We start from the raw sequence: 8,317 nt of genomic DNA, 5'->3' as shown, positions 1-8,317 counted from the left end.
CTCGGGTCTAGCACCCCCCACCCCCGTTTTATTCCTTTCCCTTCTTTCTCCCTCCCTCTCAGCCCCGCGCTCCCACGTTAGGCTGCGGGCCGGGAGACACTGGGGCGTCTCCGCGCCGTGCGGGTGTTCAGGGCCGACCGCGACCCTGCCCGCTCCGCGCGCTCCGTGCGCGCAATCAGCCCCTCCGCCCAGATCCTCTCCATGCGTTCTGTAAGTGGGGGGCCAAAAGGTTTCCACAACATGCCTCAGATTTTATCCGCGTGCTCGAAGGGGAAGGAGGCAAGAAGAAGGCACCAGGCTGGCCTCTCTGTGGCCCCTGCACGGCCGCGGCAGGCCTGGCATCTTCGGGGAGGCGGTCCGGCCCTGTTCCCCGCCAGCCGCACAGGTTTAGGGCAGTGTGCTTTTATTAAAATGTTTTAAACAAACATTTAAACTATAGGGATTAGAAGTGGATTTGAGCCTTTGGGGTGGGATAAGAATGATTAGGACTTCACTTGTTTCCTATCGTGGAGATCCTAATCTGCCCACTCCAAGAGAGACCCCATGGAGGAGGGGTCCTTTCCCCGCTACTCCTGTAAAACTCACTCCCCCCAATTTCCACCACATGGCTTTGTGACTTCAGGGACACTTACCAGGAAACTTGTGTTTATTCCTTGTGAACGACTTGGGGTTTGTTGTCGCATTACTGTAGGGTGGAGGAAACAAAGGTTTTGCTGGAAACTTCTTGCAGCAAGGAGGAGGTCTGCTGGCCCAGGGGGTGGACTTCATCCTGGAGTTGTCCAGAAGGGCACTTTACTGGTTCTTCAGAGACAATGTGAGCCCAGCAGTCTGAGGTTGCTGTGAGCGAGGCTGACGCCATGGCACTCACTCTAGCCTGGGCAACAGAGCGAGACTCTGTCTCAAACAAACAAACAAACAAAAACCTTTGTTAAGGAACACACATGGAATGACCTATTTTACCTTAGAGATTTAAAACAAGTCCCTATTTCTCTTTTAATCTATTTTGATTCATCTAAAAGACTGTGTGTGTCCCCAAGAGCACAAAAAGATAACCAAAATCCGAAGCCTGCCCCTCCTGAGCGTGCGGGGTTAGCTCAGCCCCCAGTGGAACGCGTGCTCCATAGCCTCGTTTCATCACGGCTGTGCGGGGGCCCCCAGGAAAATGGAAACCAAAATGAGAATTTTACCCCAGCCTCCCTATTCCTCCTCCTCCTTTGTATCCTTTGAAACAATTGGCAACTTTTCCCTGGCCAAGGGTGACTGGCCACAAAGCAGAATGGACCATTTCAGAACTAGGGAAGAAAGAAATCTGCGTGACCACACTTGCATTTTCATCTAAAGAAGTGAGCCATTGAAAGTGTTAATGTGGTCACCCCGACATGGCCCCAGGGCCCACCCCATTCCCAGCAGCTTCCAGATTCCCTGAGGCCATGGAGTTAATCTCTCTCCTGGCTTTCCATGTACCCTGAACACTGGAGGGGCTGACATGTGATCAGCACAGCTCCTTTATGGGAACTTCGGATGGATGCGGGAAGAAGATTCAGAACTACAGGGAAAATAAGCAATGCAGTCATTTCTCAACAGGCAGGCTGTTTTCAGGGGGCACTTGGCGACCCTCGCCTTGACAGAAGTGAGGCACAGTATGCTGTTTGTGAAGATGAAACCCTGTACGTGTGTTCAGAGGGCTGAGATTTATGGAAACAATGAGGGATTTTAAAAAGAAGAAACCTCCCTGTGCCTGGCTGCAGGGGCAGGGGCAGTGGGGCCTCTCCTCCCTGGTGGTGCCAAGAGACCTGCCTCCTGGAAGTCACTGTTAGGCAAAAGTTCCGGTCAGAACCTCGTCTGACCTTCTGTGTGTTGCGATCCAGACACATGGAGGAGGTTGAGGCTCCACTGGGAGGGCAGGCTTGCCGTCCAGAAATAGAGCTGGGATATGGAGTGTTTGAAAAGTCCCAGGACTTCTGGGGGACAAGCCTTGAAGTGTCATGTTCCAGATTGCACCAGTCTCTGGAATCTACAATTCTGGGGCTCTGTGTCTCCTCTGCGCATCAGTTGAGCCCAACAACAGCAACAACACTGCTTGGGGTAGTGGAGCCAGCTAACGCCTGTACTTGGAGTTGCTTGGGTAAGTTCTTACATCTCTCGAAGCTGGGTGTGCTGTCAGATTGCTCAGGTTTCAACACCAGCACCAGTTTTGCAATCTTGAGTAAGGTATTCAACCTTCTGTGCCTTAGTTTCTTGCTTATAAATTGGGCACGGTAAGAGAACCTACTTCATTTGGTTGCTGTGAGGATTAAATGAGAAAATGCATGGCTTTAGTTAGAATTCCTGCTTGCAAACATCATAGATGTCCACTGGCTTACTTAGGCAGGGAATGGGCTTTTTGGAAGCCTACCATGAAGGCTGAAGAAGTAGGTTTAAAAATGGGCAACCACTGAAGGAAGCTGGACCTTTCTTTCTTTCTTTCTTTCTTTCTTTCTTTCTTTCTTTCTTTCTTTCTTTCTTTCTTTCTTTCTTTCTTTCTTTCTTTCTCTCTCTCTCTCTCCTTCCTTCCTTCCTTCCTTCCTTCCTTCCTTCCTTCCTTCCTTCCTTCCTTCCTTCCTTCCTTCCTTCCTTCCTTCCTTCCTTCCTTCCTTCCTTCCTTCCTTCCTTCCTTCCTTCCTTCCCTTTCTTCCCTTTCTTTCTTTCTTTCTTTCTTTCTTTCTTTCTTTCTTTCTTTCTTTCTTTCTTTCTTTCTTTCTTTCTTTCTTTCTTTCTTTCTTTCTTTCTTTCTTTTTCTTTCTTTCTTTCTTTCTTGTCTCGCTTTGTTGCCCAGGCTAGAGTGAGTGCCATCACGTCAGCCTAGCTCACAGCAACCTCAAACTCCTGGGCTCAAGTGATCCTCCTGCCTTAGCCTCCTGAGTAGCTGGGACTACAGGCATGTGCCACCATGCCTGGCTAATTTTTTTTCTATATATATTAGTTGGGCAATTAATTTCTTTCTGTTTATAGTAGAGACAGGGTTTCGCTCTTGCTCAGGCTGGTTTCAAACTCCTGACCTTGAGCAATTCACCCGCCTCGGCCTCCCAGAGGGCTAGGATTACAGGTGTGAGCCACCGTGCCCGGCCAGGAAGCTGGACCTTAACAGCCCTCGAGCCCTGTTTGGACGTCCCCTGCTGCAGGTGAGACTGGCTGTTTCCAAATGGAAGCATGTCTCCCAGATTCAGTGGCCCATCTGAAGTGTGGGATGGAAGCCACCAGGGCTGTGTTGAGGGAAGTAGGACTCCTCCTTTCAGAATAGTATGAGCATTCGGATGCTGAGCTACTAATTAATGAAAAATGTCCACCGGGACTCATAAAGCGTGTGGGGCAGTGCTGGAGGGCGCGAGCATGTGCTGCAAGCTAGCTGTCTCCGTGGCTCGCTTCTGCGTCCTGTGACACAGGTAGACAGTATCTGCAAGGGAAGACGCAACTACCTCAAGGACCTAGTCTGGTACCTGGCACGTAATGACACATGCTCAATCTATGCTAGCTGGTATTGTTAGGATAATATAGATAAATGAAGTTTATGATAAATTAAAATATTTTAGTCTGATCAGTAGCTTCAAACCCCTTCCCCTTAAATCATTTTAAAAAATCATGATAAAAGAGCAAATCAGCCAATGTTCCTCTCCTTGCTTTACTTTTCTACTTCACTATCAATACCTCTTTGAACCATCCCAGCTTCGTAGGAGGGGAAATATTTGCCCAAAGCCCAGTTTTCTCTGAAAAACAAATTCTAATGCAAAATGTCCGCCTGACACAGCAGCAGCATTGATTCATCTGCACTTTATTTTGTAAATCTTGGACAGATGCTTATTTTTAACTGAGAGGAGTGTATTCTGTCCTGGAAAAAATGTAAATGATGTCACTTTGCCGATTTTTTCAGAAGTTTGGGCCTGTGTGTATTAGTGATCTTCCCAGGTTTTAGATGAGAACAAATTAATAATTAAGGACTTGAGGTGTTTTATATGTTTCTTCAGCTTCTTTGGAAAAATGTGACCTGTTCCAGCCGGGAGTGAGATCCAGAGAAGGGAAAGTGCATCTGGCACGGGCCTGCCTTCTCTCCGAGAGGGAGTGTTTCCATGGAAGGAAACCACATGGTTTGCCAGGTACGGTTTCCATAGCAATCAGTACTTTCGATTCCTCCCCTGAGGATTTAGTACATGATTTGCATTTGTGTAATTTCGCATTCTGCCTTGCAGGATCTGTGAGCGAGGAGCTGTTGCTGTTCTGTGTGCCACTGTGCCCCGGCCATTGGTGCATTTGTGCTGGGCTTTGGAGCTGGGTGCCCAGGGTGAGGTCTCAGATCTACTGCTTCCTGCTGTGCTAATTGCCCCAGTGACTCCACTGCTCTGTGCCTCAGTTTCTTCATTTGTAAAGCCGGGTACTCATGTCACCCACCCCACAGGGCTGTGGGGGGAGAGGAGGGAACGCTGTGTGCTACCAGGGCACCAGGCTGCCTGCAGTGCGTGCCAGCCATGAGCCAGCAAGGGGCATGGCTCCGGAAGTCTTGTCGGTGGCTGAGCTGCAGATAGCCTGTCCTGCAGTGGATGGGTCCACCCGCCCAGAGACGGAAAACTTTAAGCCATCAAGACCGACTGAAATAGCAAGACCATTTGCAAGAGGCCATTAGAGACACGAAGCTGAAAGTCTTAGGATTTAGGATGCGTCTTGGAAACAAAACAATGGAAAACATGAGAAGGTTCTTGTGAAATATTAGGCTTGGAGACTGCTTTGATGAATTAGGAAAGCTGACTTGGAAAGCATTCTACATGGGCAGGGGTTTGTTTATGGTGCTCACCTGAAAGCAAGCCAGCTCACGGCAGTTCTGAACGGCCCTAGCCACCTCGGCTGGCTTGGGAGGGGCTTCTGCACATTGGCAGTGACGTGGAGCTGCAGAGCAGAGGACGCCAAGCAGATAGAGCTGATGCTCTTCGTGTTCTGCCCTGGCGCCGATGCTCCGCGGAGCCTGCCCAGGGTGGTGAGCGTGGCTCTCCTGTGCGGGAGTTGGGTGGCAATGGACGTACAGCCAGGGCACAGACTGCTGGGCCTCTGTGCACTCCAGCTGCTCACCCCTTTAGTAGTGCAGTGGCCGTTTTAAGATCCCAATTAAGCTTTTACGAGTTAATGTGTTTGCCTCTGAAGCTGTAGAAAAGAATGTGGCTGTAGCTGGTAAGCCCAGGGCCTGGCCATCAGGGTTGGGTTTCCCAGCCGCAGGGCCCTCCGGGGCTCCTTTGAATGCACATGCCGCTTTTCACTGGAGTGAGACAAGAGCCTCAGTTACACAGCTTTACCAGTGACCAGTGGCTCAATAAAGTCACAACGCGAAGCAGGTGGCAGTTGGCTGGATGTCTTCTGTTCCCGTGGATCCACTGGGCACCCGCCTGTGCTACTGGGTCCTTGGCCTCGTCCACCCTCTCACAGGCGCTCCGTGGGATTAGTATGCCTGAGGATCTGGGGGTCCCATCCTCCTTTATTTGCTCCTGTGGCTCTGGGCGTTGTTGACCAGGTTAAAGGAAATGCTTGTGCAGCTGGCGTGGTCACCACAGTTTTCACTGTGTCCTCTGCATTGTGAGTGCAAGAAGAAGTAGGTCTCTGTCCGTGGCCGTGTGGGTGGGGGCGGCTGCGAGCAAGTGTGTTGGACTCACCTGGGCTTTCGCTCATGCAGGACGCTGAGGATTTGGAGTCTCTGCTAACTCCCGGGCCTCAGATTTTTCATGGCAGCACTGTTCGTGCATGGCAGAGAAGACAAAAGAGACCCGTCTTGCCCACAAGAAGGTGAAAGGTGGCAACACTGCGGCTGCAACCCAGGAAGAGTAGGGCAACCAGAGGGCTTATACAGAAACCTCAGATTATTTGTTCTTTGTCATGAAAGCACATCCTTGTGTTTCATTCTAATCTTAAATTGCTTTGTAGGATACACTGATGCAATCCCTGTTTACATGCGCATTAGTGGGGCTCTGCCTGCTCTGACAGAGTCTCACTCACTCGCTGTGGCGCAATGCAAGCATTCCTTATCTATTATCACCCAGGCACTAATTCAGTGTCTCTGTGCAATTGGATTTGGCTTGAATTGGGGATTCATTTCTCAGCAGGATTGCTCGATGAATTACTTTATTGTCTCTTTGTTCCCTTAGTGGGGTCTTTTCATACCAGTACAGGGGAATGTTGCTTCTGGGCAAGTCCCAGCACAGGGGCAAGGCGGTGACTGACGGTGTCCTCTGGGCACTCGTTACCAGGGATAGCTGCTTTCCTACTGTTTGGCAGCAAAGAGTTAGGAAGAAGAATCTAAAGTTGGTTGTTTTAAACAAAGAAAACCCCACGATATATTGGAAATACATGCTCAATGGTGAAGACTTTCTTCCACTCTGAAACACTGACCGTCCCTGTTCCCCTGTGGTAGGAAAGCTTGAGCACCAAGGATTCTTTGTGAACTGGAGAGGGAGAGCATTGTCAAGAATATAACTGTGGCTCACAAACACCTGCTTACCCCCCACACCATGCGTGCACATACAAGTGGATTTCTCAGCCAGTACCGGTCTATTTCCCAATTGCTTTAATAGGTAAAAACTGGCAGGATTTCCTGGCGGAGCATGCAACTCTAATTGTCTGTCTAGCTGATACCTGTTCTGAGTTGCTCCAAGTAGATTTGAATAAAGCCCTCCTATGATCATCCAACTGTGAAGCATTCCAGTGGGCTTGCTTTTAAAGCTCCGTGGTTGCACAGACCATATAGAATGGATCGGAGAAGGACAAAGTCAGAGGAAGCTCTGCATGGCTGCTGCTGGCTTCCCGACCTCTCTGGGCAGAACAGGCAGAACAGGTGTATGACAAGGCGAACCCTACTCCCAGGAGACAGCGCCTCACGGAGCTGCGAGTTAGAGCACGCCCGAGGTTTTCAGGAGTGAGGTGTAAAATTCCAGAGACTTGGGTTCAGTTCAGATAAGCACCCACATGTTTGGTTCTTCAGCAGAAACCTGTCTGCAATGTCTCCACAGCCTGTGAACACCGCCTGGAAGCCGTGCGGGGCTCCCTCCCTTCTGAGGCTCTTAGTGCCTCCTGCAGCGTCAGCCTAGAATAGCCCGGCCACATCTGGGCCACGACAGAAAGTAATGAAATAGTCTTCTCGCTTCCTGTTGTTTGTGTTAGAAGGTTGTGCTTACTGGACGGTTGTGAGTGCTTTACACGGAGACGAAGTACCAGCAGCGTCCAGACTGCGAGGCTCCTGTTAGGTTTTGGAGTCTGCGGAGGCAGCGTGGGGGGCGGCTCTCCTTCCACTCAGACGGCTGCCCAGAGTCTGCCATTTCCCTTGAAGAGGTTACTTTGCTCTGAGTCTGGGGGAAATGGCAGGACTGTGTAGTGCCCCCAGTATCTGTGCTGGAGGCCCCAGTTTCCAGGAGGTGATGAGATGATTGTGCTGACTGGCTAATCTGAGTCGGTTTCCTGGACGCTGCACCCACAGGCTGTGTAGAGACTGAGAGGCGGGACATCTCCTCTCACTGCAGAACCGGAGCTGGGCTGCAGGCTGGGACACCAGGGGGACCCCAGCTCTTCCTAAACTCGGGACTGCTCTTGGATATCACATAAGGTACTGTATTAGGCCTCTTTGTGCAGCAAAAGCTAATAACAAAATAACTACTTACATCAGAAGCAAAAAGAGATGCCACCATGGTTGGCATGCAGATGTTCCCGGGACAAACTCTTCTCTGGGGAGGAGGGAGGCGGTAGAAACAAGCCCTGAATGACAGCGCTGTGGGTGCACCTTGCACCTTCCCTTGGTGGGAAGCGTGGCAGTTTGCATCTTGGCGGTGGATCCCAGACTGATGCCGATAATCTTCCCTGTTAGTCCCCTCTGCTCCTGGGCTATCTGATTTTCAAAACTGAAAAGGAAACTGGCAAGCAGCTCTCTCAGACATGGCCTGCATGTTTTCGCACTCCCATCTATTACTCATTTTAATACAACATCAAAGCAATTTGGAAAAGATTTTCCACACGGGCCACATTAAGGGACAGAACCCAGCCCTTGGACTTCACGGTGAGCTCCGTCCTTCCCAGCTACCAGGAATGGCACTGAGGGATCTGTCCTTGGAGGAACCTCCCAGTGGAGCCTGATGGCTCAGGGCAGAGGCGGGTTGTGACTTGGCAAGCGCCTGCTCTGGTACAAGGAGGCACCGCGCTGCCCTGGGTGCGGGTGGCTTGGCCCACGTATCTCCTGGCACACTGGGAAACCTGCTCTGTCTGGCGCAAGAGCCGAGCTGTCTGCGGAAACCTGGGGGCGCAGCCCCGGGGGGCTTTG

Source organism: Microcebus murinus, chromosome 7 (assembly GCF_040939455.1).
Source record: "Microcebus murinus isolate Inina chromosome 7, M.murinus_Inina_mat1.0, whole genome shotgun sequence".
Lineage (NCBI taxonomy): Eukaryota > Metazoa > Chordata > Mammalia > Primates > Cheirogaleidae > Microcebus > Microcebus murinus.
This window is presented reverse-complemented; position numbering follows the sequence as displayed.